At 47.4% G+C, this 12,524-nt stretch overlaps 1 protein-coding gene across 4 annotated transcripts in view; it reads right to left on the bottom strand.

The window, feature by feature from the left end:
- The window catches only part of LOC145537824 (neuroligin-4, X-linked), a 372,289-nt gene that overhangs the window by 316,353 nt on the left and 43,412 nt on the right, over positions 1-12,524 (bottom strand). For all 4 annotated transcript variants that reach the window (XM_081568715.1, XM_081568716.1, XM_081568718.1 and 1 more), the window contains one exon: positions 10,502-10,588. The gene's annotated coding sequence lies outside the window, so the exon portion shown is untranslated. The remainder of the gene's footprint in view (positions 1-10,501; positions 10,589-12,524) is intronic.

Genomic DNA, 12,524 nt, shown 5'->3' on the forward strand with positions numbered 1-12,524 from the left:
AACCTGGAGTCCCCAACTTGTGGGACCTAACGTCTCATGATCTGAGCTGGAGGTGATGTAATAATAGAAATAAAGAGCATAATAAATGCAATGTGCTTGAATCATCCCATTACCATCTCTCACCCCTGGTCTCTGGGAAAACTGTCTTCCATGAAACCAGAACTTGGTACCAAAAAGTTGGGGACCACTGCTCTAAACGTAGCCTTCATTGCTACTAATATATATTTTTATTATAACATTATTATAATTTATTAGAATTATATTACAAGCTTATAATTTATAAGCTTGTCATAATTTATTATAACATTAACTCAATAAATAAGTTTTGACTGTGCATGAGCACTATCTTAGATGAGGTGGTGGTTATAGTAACACAAAATATTTCTGACACATGAATGTTTAGTCTGGGAGGGAAGTGAGACATTCCAGTAAACAGGGAGGGCTCCAGTGAGCATGAGATGCTGTTAAATAAGGGATTTTACTGCAGGAGGAAGGATCCCCTGAGAAGGGATGTGTGGGTGGGAATGGAGTTAGAAGGCTGAACAGGATTTTTTCCTAGCTCCCCGGAAAGGTCGGCTAAGGGAGGAAAGTGAAAGTGTTAGTCACTCAGTCATGTCCAGCTCTTTGCAACCCCATAGACGATAGCCTACGCAGCGCATTAAAAAGCAGAGACATCACTTTGCTGGCAAAGGTCCATCTACTCAAAGCTATGGTTTTTCCAGTAGCCACGTACCGACGTGAGAGTTGGACCATAAAGAAAGCTGAGCGCCGAAGAATTGGTGCTTTCAAACTTTGGTGCTGGAGAAGACTCTTGAGAGTCCCCTGGACTGCAAGGAGATTGAACCACTTAATCCTAAAGGAAATCAACCCTGAGTATTCATTGGAAGGACTGATGTTGAAGCTCCAATACTTTGGCCACCTGATGCAAAGAACTGACTCACCTGAAAAGACCCTGCTGCTGGGAAAGATGGAAGGCGGGAGGAGAAGGGGACGACAGAGGACGAGACAGTTGAATGGAATCGCCGACTTGATGGACACGAGTTTGACCAAACTCTGGGAGAGGGTGATGGACAGGGAGGCCTGGCGTGCTGCAGTCCATGGGTTGCGAAGAGTCAACCGCAGCTTAGTGAGTGAACACCACCAAGGGAGGAAATAAGGGAGGCAGTCATACAAGAGACGGGGCATTCTGAAACCACACTTGGCTGGTTCTGGAAAGTTCTGAATGATCTGGCACGTTTGAGACAGAAAATATATAAAGTGATGGATGTCAGAGATGAGGTAGAGAGTGTAGCCTGTGGCCACATCACCCAAGGCCACCCCCGACTTTGTTCACACGGAGGAGGGCTGTGTACGCACCCCCCCCCCTTGGGTGCTGAGGGTGGGATAGCAAAGCGAGAGCAGGAGAGAAGGAGGAAGGGGTGGGAGCAGGTGGGATGGAAGTGAACAGGATGCTCAGAAGGAAGGAAAGAAAAAAGGAACAAGAAATGTTGTAAAAGAGATGGAGGAGGAGACTTCTCTGGGGGTCCAGTGGGTGGGACCCCAGGCTTCCACTGCAGCTGGCAGAGGTTCCATCCCTGGTTGGGGACCTAAGAACCCACATGCCAGGTGGTGCAGCCAAAATGAGAGAGACAGACAGACGGAAGAAAGACCATGCCAGGAAGGAGATGAGTGAGGCAGACGTCACTGAAGATGAGAGTTGAGACTCAGCTCCTGGCACTCATAGGATTGCAGCCTTCAGCGTGTGGTAGGTTGGATGACTCCAGTTCAGTTCAGTCGCTCAGTCGTGTCCGACTCTTTGTAACCCCATAGACCGAAGCACACCAGGCCTCCCTGTCCATCACCAACTCCCGGAGTTCACCCAAACTCAAGTCCATTGAATTGGTGATGCCATCCAACCATCTCATCCTCTGTCATCCCCTTCTCCTCCTGCCCTCAATCTTTCCCAGCATCAGGCTCTTTTCCAATGAGTCAGCTCTTTGCATCAGGTGGCCAAAGCATTAGAGTTTCAGCTTCAGCATCACTCCTTCCAATGAACACCTAGGACTGACCTCCTTTAGGATGGACTGGTTGGATCTCCTTGCAGTCCAAGGGACTCTCAAGAGTCTTCTCCAACACCACAGTTCAAAAGCATCAATTGATGCATTTGATGCTTTTGAATGACTCCACCCCCAGCCACACACACACACATACACACCACAAAGCCATCCACTTCTGTATTTCCAGAGTTCCTGAGAATACACAGCTTTGCCAGGCAGAGAACTTTATATGGACGATGCAGAAGTGATCAAACGAAGGGTGCTGGGATGGGGAAATGTCCCTGGTTCATCCGGGTGAAGTCAGAGGAATTACAAGGTCCTTAAAAGGAGGAGGGCGCCTCCTTCACCAGGTGGCTCAGTGGTGGAAAATCCGCCTGCCAATACGATGGAGGTTTGATCCCTGGGTCAGGAAGATCCCCCTGGAGGAGGGAATGGCAACCACTCCAGTCTGGAGCATCCCACGGACAGAGGAGCCTGGCAGGCTACAGCCCTTGGGATGGCAGCAGATTGAGACAGGACTGAGCGACTAAACACCAGCTAAAAGGACGAGGAGGATGGCAGAGTGAGAGAACGTGAAGGGACAACTGGAGGAGACAGAGGAGGCGATGGGATGAGGGAGCAGGAATCAAGGAGGGGCAGAGCCAGGAGGAGGCACGACAGTGGATCCTCCCTCCCCTAGACCTTCCAGAAGGGACTGACCCTGCTGACACTGGCTTTTGCCCCAGACATCGGAGCTGCAGCACTGAGGTTGTTCGTGTGTCCTGTTCACACCAATAACTTTGTGATCATCTGTTCAGCGGCAGGAGGAAATGAACACACTGCAAAAGCAGTGGGAAGTGACGCAAATGCATTTCGATGATCCCTTTCTTCAAGAGGACTTCCCTGGTAGCTCAGCTGGTAAAGAACCCGCCTGCAATGCAGGAGACCTGGGTTCGATTCCTGGGTGGGGAAGATCCCCTGGAGAAGGGAAAGGCTACCCACTCCAGTATTCCTGGGCTTCCCTGGTGGCTCAGTCAGTAAAGAATCTGCCTGCATTGCGGGAGACCTGGGTTCGATTCCTGGGTTGGGAAGATCTGCTGGAGAAGGGAAAGGCTACCCACTCCAGTATTCTTGGGCTTCCCTGGTGGCTCGGCTGGTAAAGAATCCGCCTGCAATGAGGGAGACCTGGGTTCGATTCCTGGGTGGGGAAGATCTCCTGGAGAAGGGAAAGGCTACCCATTCCAGTGTTATGGCCTGGAGAATTCCATGGCCTGTATAGTCATTGGGGTCGCAAAGAGTTAGACATGACTGAGTGACTTTCACTTGCTTTTCTTCAAGAAGACTAGCTGAGAACAGGGAACTCTGCTCAATGTCCTGTGGCAGCCTGGATGGGAGGGGGGCTTGGGGGAGAACGGATACATGTACATGTATGGCTGAGTCCCTTCACTGTCCGTCTGAAACCATCACAACGTTGTTCATCAGCTATACCCCAATACAAAATAAAAAGTTAAAGAAAAATAAGAAGACTTGCTGAGAAAACTACAACACATGCAACGGTGAGGTTTCAAGAGGGAGCCTTTCAGATCGCAACGACTGATGTAGCATCTCCCAACAGACTGGCCTAAAGGTGCACCATCAGAGCTCCAGAGGGCTCTCTCCAAGCCCTGAAATGTCACAGACGATGACACTTCTTTCCAATGCCGTTTGGCCGTTTCAACACAAGCATCCTTCCAATTTATCCTGGGGACGTAAGATTAAGTCACGGACCTTCAGAAGTGTGAAGACAAGATGGTGCCACTGTGGGAAATGACTTTGACTGTTGTCTGTGAACTCTGGAAAGCAATGAGGGGAAACTGGTTCTATCCTCAAATCAATTCCTTCTGGGTCAGATCTTCCTGAATCTTAACTCATTCACAGTTGACACTTTACTACTTTCAGGAAAAAAAAAAATATATATATATATATATATATTTTAGGAACTTCCCTGGTGGTCCAGTGACTAAGACCCTGCTCCCAATGAAGGGCACCTGGGTTTGACCTCTAGTCTCAGAACTAGCTCCCATAAGCCGCAATTAAGTGTTTGCATGCTGCACCCAAAAAATCCGCCTGCCTTAACTAAGACCCGGCACAGCCAAAATAAAGAATTGACCTAAAGAACATTTTTTTTTTAAATGGTTCACGGCACATCATTTTCAGAGATCTGTTCTAAGACTTAACCACAGCAAGCCTAATGATTTGAAAATACTTGAGAAGATTAAACTACCAGCATCGTAAAACGCTTCAACTCTAATCTGACGTTCCCAGCCATCAAATAACAGATGGCCACGATTCCACCTTCAGCCTCAGCTCCCCTCATCCATCGGTTTTGGAGGAAGCCCGTGGTTTCAACATTTAAAAAATTAAACCTACAATGTCAAGAGAATTCAGTGAGCTGAGATGTTTAATTAACTACGGATTATGAAAGACTCAAGGGACTTCCCTGGTGGCTTGGTGTTAAAGAATCCGCCTGCGATACAAGAGACTCCAGAGACGTGAGTTGGATCCCTGGGTCGGCAAGACCCCCCCCGGAGAAGGGAAGGGCAACCCACTCCAGTATTTTTGTCTGGGAAATCCCACGGACAGAGGAGCCTGGTGGGGTACAGTTTGCGGGGGTCACAAAGAGTCGGACACGCCTGAGCAATGAAACACCAGCAATAAATAAAAGACCTCATGCAGATACCAGCAACACCAGTTAGGAAACTCAAACTCCGCAGCCGACACATGCTCCTTTTTCAAGTTACCCTTCTTGATGAATCTGCAACTTTGGGAAGGTGAGAAATTAATGAGGACACACATCCAGGGCAGACAGCACTTCATTCATCCAACGCCACCTGCTTATCACCTTGCCAGGTTTTATTTGTTAACCTTCTTCCCGGAACAGCCTAATTTGAACAAGCCAATCAATTACCATTAAAAGGACAAGTGAAAGACTCAACATCCCCCAAGGAAGCCTTAAATTTTCTGAGTAATTGAGAAGAAAACACAGCAGCTGAAATCGTAGTCCATTTAGAAGACTTAATTACAGATAAGTCAATGCTAAATAATTTATAGTCCTCCGTGCATATGAACCAGACCAGAACAAATAGAGGGGAAATAAAAATCCTCTAGAATCGAGGCTCCATTGTGCTGGTTGTTGTTTAGTTGTATTTGACTCTTTGTGAACCCCGTGGACTGTAGCCCCGCCGGGCTCCTCTGTCCATGAGGATTCTCCAGGCAAGAAGACTGGAGTGGGTTTCCATTCCCTTCTCCAGGGGGTCTTCCCGACCCAGGGATCGAATCCGAGTCTCCTGCATAGGCAGGCAGATTCTTTATCCACTGAGCCACGAGGAGTCCCATCCCTGGGGTGAACAGAAGGTGTTTGGTCTCCTGAAACACATAAACGTGGGCTGGAATGACTTTGTTTTCTCTGTCTGATATTAAAGGTTCGAAGAAGGATTGTCTGCACAATGGGAAAGAGTCTCGTCCGCTCAGACGCTGGGCAGAAAAGCTTCAGGCATAGGACGGGACCTTTTATACCTGGATAAAACTGCATCCACCAGGCTGATTCCTTCACTTGTCAGCAGACAGCACAGGAAGGAGGTCAAAGGGCTACTGCAGTGTCCTTGATGTGTTCCCTTGAGGGTCTCAGCCCAGACTAGACCTTAGAGCTACTGGTTTCCAGAAAGCACATGTCCCTGTGAAACCAGGAGTCAAGCCTGTTGACCTGCATTCACCCGTCATTTACTGAGAATCTTCTGCATGGCCTTGTGCTGTGATGGGAACACAGAAGACTGAATCTTCTGGACTTAAATCGCCAGGATTTTGAGGATGGTCCACCTGCCAGTGCAGTGGACACGGGTTTGATCCCTCATCTGGGAAGGTTCCCCCAGGCCACAGGGCTGCTAACCCCACGTGCCGTAACTACTGAGCCCACGAGCTGCAACTACTGAAGCCAGTACATCTTAGACAACGTACTCTGCTGCAAGAGAAGTCACCGCAATGAAACGCCCACGTACCTCAACTAGAGAGTAACCTCTGCTCGCCGAAGCTAGTGAAAAAGACACACAAAACCAATGAAGACCCAGGAGAGTCAAAAAAACCCCAAATTCCAACCGCCTGCCAAGAACGATCCCGGGAAGGTTCAAGTAACAGAACAGGACCACGTCTCCAGTCCCTTTTGCTAACGGTGTTCATGAGGCTATGATACCTGATACCTCACTGAGGTCCGAACTGTTCCATTTCCCATGACCCCATGTCACGCTTCAATAAATATTGAGGAACACAGTGGAAAATCCTATTTCAGCAGTCACCACGGAAAAGGAAGGAGGCAGGGCACATTAGAGGCATATGCTTAGATTCCATCAGTCAGTTCAGTTCAGTCGCTCAGTCGTGTCCGACTCTGCGACCCCATGGACTGCAGCACGCCAGGCCTCCCTGTCCATCACCAACTCCCGGAGTTTACCCAAACTCACGTCCATCGAGTCAATGATGTCATCCAACCATCTCATCCTCTGTCATCCCCTTCTCCTCCTGCCTTCAATCTTTCCCAGCATCAGGGTCTTTTGAAATGAGTCAGCTCTTCACATCAGGTGGCCGAAGGATTGGAGTTTCAGGTTCAGCATCAGTCCTTCCAATGAATAGTCAGGACTCCTTTCCTTTAGGGTGGGCTGGTTGGATCTCCTTGCTGTCATACATATTCATTAATATACAATATTTATTTTTCTCTTTCTATGTTACTCTGTATGACAGGCTCTAGGTTCACCCACATCATTACAACTGAGTCGAATTCAATCTTTGTTATGGCTGTGTAATATTCCACTCTGTGTATACACCACAGCTTCCTTGTCCTTTTGTGTGTTGATGGTATCTAGGTGGCTCCCATGTCCCGGCTGCAAACCCTGGGGTGTTTTGTGTCTTTCGGAGTTACAGAATGGATTAAGCTATTTGCAGGGCAAGCACTGAGACACAGATGTAGAGAACAGACTCATGGGCCCCAGGGCGAAAGGAAAGGGTGGGATGAATTGACAGAGTAGCGGTGACATATATACACACTGAAGTGAAGTGCAAGTCGCTCAGTCGTGTCCAGCTCTCTGCAACCTACAGTCCATGGAATTCTCCAGGCCAGAAGACTGGAGTGGGTAGCCTTTCCCTTCTCCAGGGGATCTTCCCAATCCACGGATCAAACCCAGGTCTCCTACATGGCAGGTGGATTCTTTACCAGCTGAGGCACCAGGGAAGCCCAAGAATCCTGGAGTGGGTAGCCTATCCCTTTCTCCAGCGGATCTTCCCGACCCAGGAATCGAACCGGGGTCTCCTGCATTGCAGGCGGATTCTTTACCAATTGAGCTATCTACCTTGTGTAAAATAGCTAGCTAGTGGGAAGTTGCTGTATAGCACAGGGTGTTCAGCTCGGGGCTCTGTGATGACCTAGAGGGGTGAGAGGGAGGCTCACAAAGGAGGCGATATATGTACACATATAACTGAGACACACTCTTGTACAGCAGAAAACCAACACAACGCTGCAAAGCAACTTGATTCCAATAAAAAAAAAAACTGAGAAAAAGGCATATGTTTATGCAAAAGATCCCGAATCACGTACAACAAAAACATATTTTCTTAATATTTACTGCAGGTCCCCAGCACACCCAGGCATGACGTCAGACAACCCTCCAGAGAAAGAGAAAGCAACTCCGTTCCATCCTGATGTTAATTACCCACTTCCTGGAAGCCTGCTGAGTCATAGTCACCTGGCTCTTTCAGACGCGCACAAATGGGATCTGTGAACCGCCTGGTTTGAACCCTATAAATGCCCTTCGTTAAAACGTTCAGGGGAGCAGAATACAAAAGTCATAATGACTGAAGGCACTTCCTCAAGCAGTCCTTTCCTCGCGATTCTCATCAAGACGGACAGGGGTGTATTACACATGCTTTTCTGTGGGTGGCCGTGGATTCTCTCCCTGGGGCAGGTCACTTGCAAACGTGAAAGTCCAGGGAGCTCCCAGATGTTCCTGAGCAAGCTCTGGGAGATGGTGAAGGACGGGGAAGCTTGGCGTGCTGCAGTCCACGGGGTCGCAAAGAGCTGGACACGACTGAGCCTCTGAACAACAGCCACCCAGGCCTCACCAGACATCGGGGATACGTGCACCCCAAATTTCAGCTGACAAACACCTGCTATACGGTTAAGAGATTGTAGTGGGTGCATTCACCAAATCCCTAATATGAAAGCATATATCTACAGTAATCATAATTTGTTATATATATTAATGTGCATGCCGGCTCAGTCACTCAGTCGTGTCTGACTCTTTGCAACTGCATAGACTGTACCCAGCCAGGCTTCTCTGTCCATGGGATTTTCCAAAGCAAGTGGGTTGCCATGTCCTCCTCCAGGAGAATCTTCCTGACCCAGGGATCGAACCCGAGTCTCAAATGTCACCTGCATTGGCAGGCGAATTCCTTACCAGTAGCGCCACCTGGAAAAACCCTTCACTGGTACACTATATATCATGCTCCTTTTTGGGTTTCATGGTCTGAAGTGAAGCAGAAGTCGCTCAGTCCTGTCCAACTCTTTGCAACCCCATGGACCATACAGCCCACAGAATTCTCCCAGCCAGAATACTAGAGTGGGTAGCCTTGCCCTCCTCCAGGGGATCTTCCCAACCCAGGGATCGAACCCAGGTCTCCCGCATTGCAGGCGGATTCTTTACCAGCTGAGCCACCACAAGGGAAGCCCATATTCAGAGCTGTGTAGTCCAGAGCTCTAATTCCAAACCTAGTAACCACTGCCTCTCCTTAGAACCAGGATGGCCTGCTTCACTGCACTGACTGCTCCTTGCAGGGCAGCTGCTGAAATGACGACAAGCAGAACTGCATACGGCTGTTGTTCTAAAGGTTGGTGGTATGAGAAGGAAGACACGTATTGGGCTGGCCAAGGAGTTCCTTGGGGTTTCAAACTTTTCGGCCGACCCGATACTAGTGCAACTTCACATCTTGGTTACGTATATCCGATGTTCCTCCAAAAAGAAAATGACCATACAAAAAAAGAAAGTTTCGGAATTCACAAGAGAAACGGATTTGACTCGTGTGCTGTTATCGATTGCTGAGCTGTATATCCTGATGAGAAACGTGTGTGCATGCAACTCCTTTGATAAAACAGGTACGTCTACGCAAGATAGAAAGAGCAAACTGTGATTCATTTGTTTTCTCATCTCTTACCTTTCACATTTGCATGTTAACCGCAAAAGCGGGGGCGGCATTAGTCTGTCTTTATTCATTACAAATTAGCTTTTCGGGGAAGCCAAAAAAAAAAAAACAACTAGTATTTCTTTATGGCAGGATATAGGAAGGGGAGTTTGGAAATCTAGTTTGTTGAAAGCAAGAGTCCAGTGAAGGACATGACCTTGATAATCACCTAAAATCCCGGAGAGCTACTCAAGTTTGTTAGAGTGAAGACTGGGAAATTAAGTGGTTAAACGGTAAAGAGACACTTAAAAGCCAGAGGTGGACACGAGTTACTGACTGAACAGACAACAATAATCACATATATATAAGCAGGGCTTGAATGGACAGCTGAGTTACAAGAAACCTTATTCACTTGAAATACATTAAGACATACTCTTTTCAGTATATTAAGACATACTTTTACGGTGGCTCAGATGGTAAAGAATCCGCCTGCGATACGGGAGACCCGGGTTCAATCCCTGGGTGGGGAAGATCCCCAGGAGGAGGGCGTGGCAACCCACTCCAGTATTCTTGCCTGGAGAATCCCCATGGACAGAGGAGCCTGGCAGGGCTACAAGCAACTAAGCAAGCATGCATTCTTTTTAAATTTTAAGTATAGGGGGAGGGGTGATTGTGTCAGTTTTGACTTGTAAAGTATCTTCACTAATGTGAGCTCACAACCAACAAAGCATTCTACCCATTTCACCTTCTTTGCGCTGTGGGCTATTTCTGGCTTTCAGATAAAGAGAACAATCCCAGGGCCTCAGTGGGCCCCCAGCCTGCATTAAAAGTACATCTGATATTTTGTATCCCACTCCTCAGGGCCCCAGTCTATGAGACAAGGAAAAGCTGAGGCCATTCAGAGACCTCAGTAGCTTGAGATGCTGCCTGCAGGATAAAGTGGGATGAGGGTCCATTTCAGAAGAAATATACACAGGTGAGTCAGAAGATTGACTCTTCTGTCTCATTAATGAGATAGACTGCACTGTGGCTATTTGCAGAAACAAACGATTATTACGAAATCCTAAATTCACAAGGCATGTCGGTTGTCTGTGCCAAAGGAGGCTGAAATCCCCGCTGCGTACTGTGGTGAATTTGAAATAGATTTAAAAAAAAAAAAAAAGAAAGAAAGAAAACCATTTTCCCCGCCAAAGTAATTTCAAAGCACTGCTAGATGTGAATTAACCAGGCAGTAAATGTTTCAAGAAAATAAACCAGCGGAGATCAATGTTTACTTTTTTCATACTTACCATTACATCGTCCTTCTAAGAAGATGCCTTTAAAAATGCCTCCATGAAAATCCACTTGATTGCTTTTCCATCTCAGCACATTTTTCCCTGTTACCATAAAACAGAGACACAGAGAAAGAGAAAAATCCACTCAGTAAAAGAGATGGTCTCGTTGTGTCAAAACCAGTGTGACATTTCTTCTAAGCCTTCTTTTCGGTGATTAGAAAAACTAGGGGGTAGAGACATAAAGTAATTCTGAACCGATTTCCTAAATTCAAGCAACCAATCAAGCAAGGATGCCGAAATAGTGATTACGGCAAATTGTAGCTTTCCTATCTGACCACATGAGTCCATGGGCGATCTGAGAATTCAGAATAAACTGAGACCATTGGAGGTCAGCAATGTATTAATACTTCCACTTGCATTCATTGGGCCGCCATTAAATTTTCATTGAAAATGAACAATCAGTTTAGTTCATTTCTATGTTTGATTTGGTTAATTTAAGTTAAGGATTTAAACTCTTGGCCTGGGCTTCCCTGGTGGCTCAGTAGTAAAGAATCCGCCTGCAATGTAGGAGACTAGGGTTCGATCCCTGGGTTGGGAAGACCCCCCGGAGGAGGAAATGGCAACCCACCCCAGTATTCTTGCCTGGGGGACCCCATGGCCAGAGGAGCCTGGCGGGCTACCATCCATGGAGTCGCAAAGAGTCGGGCATGACTGAGGCGACTAAACAACAAACTCCTTGCACAATTTGATTTGTGAAAGTCCAACAACATGTTAGGCATCATTTATTGAGAGACTCATTCTCAGCCTGCAGAGATTTTCTTTTTTCCCTCCAACAGCAGTATGTCAGACGGGCAAGATTCAAGCGGTCCATGTCTCTTGACTCTCCTATAGCAAAACCAGGCTCTGTTTGAGTCAGTAACCTTCTTGGGACCATTTGGCACTCTACTTGTCGTCTCAGGCTGGAGTCTTCTCTTTACAGGATGACTCTCAACAATCCCACTTCTTCCCACTTCTGAGGATCACCAGAAACCAAGCAACTCCTTGGGAGATATTTGGACAGACTACCCACTTGTCATTGAGAGTCATCACTTTACTTCTGCAGGAAGACAGCAAGTGGGAAGAGAGAATAAGCCCTTCAACCCTCAATTTAATGCATGTCAACCCTAGAGGACAGCAGTAGTGAGCGTATCAGGTGTTTGGCTTTCAAAGCTAATGACTCAGCCCATTCTTCGGTTGTAGGAAGGGAGGCTCATAGTCTAGTTTGGGGAGTTTTTTTGATCACTCATAACACCTAGCCACATTTAGTTACTATGTGACAAACATTGCTGATGAAAATATATTTGTGAAAATGAATTTGTGTGAAACAACAATCTTAGTTGCACGCATTATTCTTGACCCCTCTACAGCCGTGCAGGACAATTATCACCACGTTGATTTTAAATACTTTTAGGAAAAATGATATTCAGATGTTAGGTCTCCCGACTCACAAGCTGTAGGACGGAGTCGGACCCACGACTACCTTGAGTTCAGAGAACACATCCTTTCCACGGAATCAAGCTGCCTCTTTGCCCAAACATGCTAGGAACTGTTACGGTGGGTAACGTGTCTATGGCGGGTCAGCGTTAAACGTGTACGGTGGGTGTGTGCTCAGTCGCTCAGCCGTGTCCGACTCTTTGCGACCCCATGGACTGTAGCCCTCTGTCCATGGGGATTGTCCTGGCAAGAATACTAGAGCGGGGTTGCCATTTCCTCTTGCAGGGGATCTTCCCGACCCAGGAATCGAACCTGAGTCTCCTGCATCTCCTGCACTGGCAGGAGAATTCTTTACCACTGAGTCACCCAGGAAGCCCATTTATATGGTGGGTCAACCTTAAACATACTGCTTTACGCACAGACTCTTTTCCATTTTTGGCTTTGGGGATCTTACTTCCCCGACCAAGGATGGAACCCGGGGTCCCGGTGATGAAACCACCAAGTCCTAAGCACTGGAACACCCATTCGGACTCTTTTTATCCTCTCAGTGAGCACAAAAGGCAGC

This window comes from Giraffa tippelskirchi, chromosome Y, assembly GCF_054371585.1.
Source record: "Giraffa tippelskirchi isolate mGirTip1 chromosome Y, T2T-mGirTip1v1.2.pri, whole genome shotgun sequence".
NCBI classification, from domain to species: domain Eukaryota; kingdom Metazoa; phylum Chordata; class Mammalia; order Artiodactyla; family Giraffidae; genus Giraffa; species Giraffa tippelskirchi.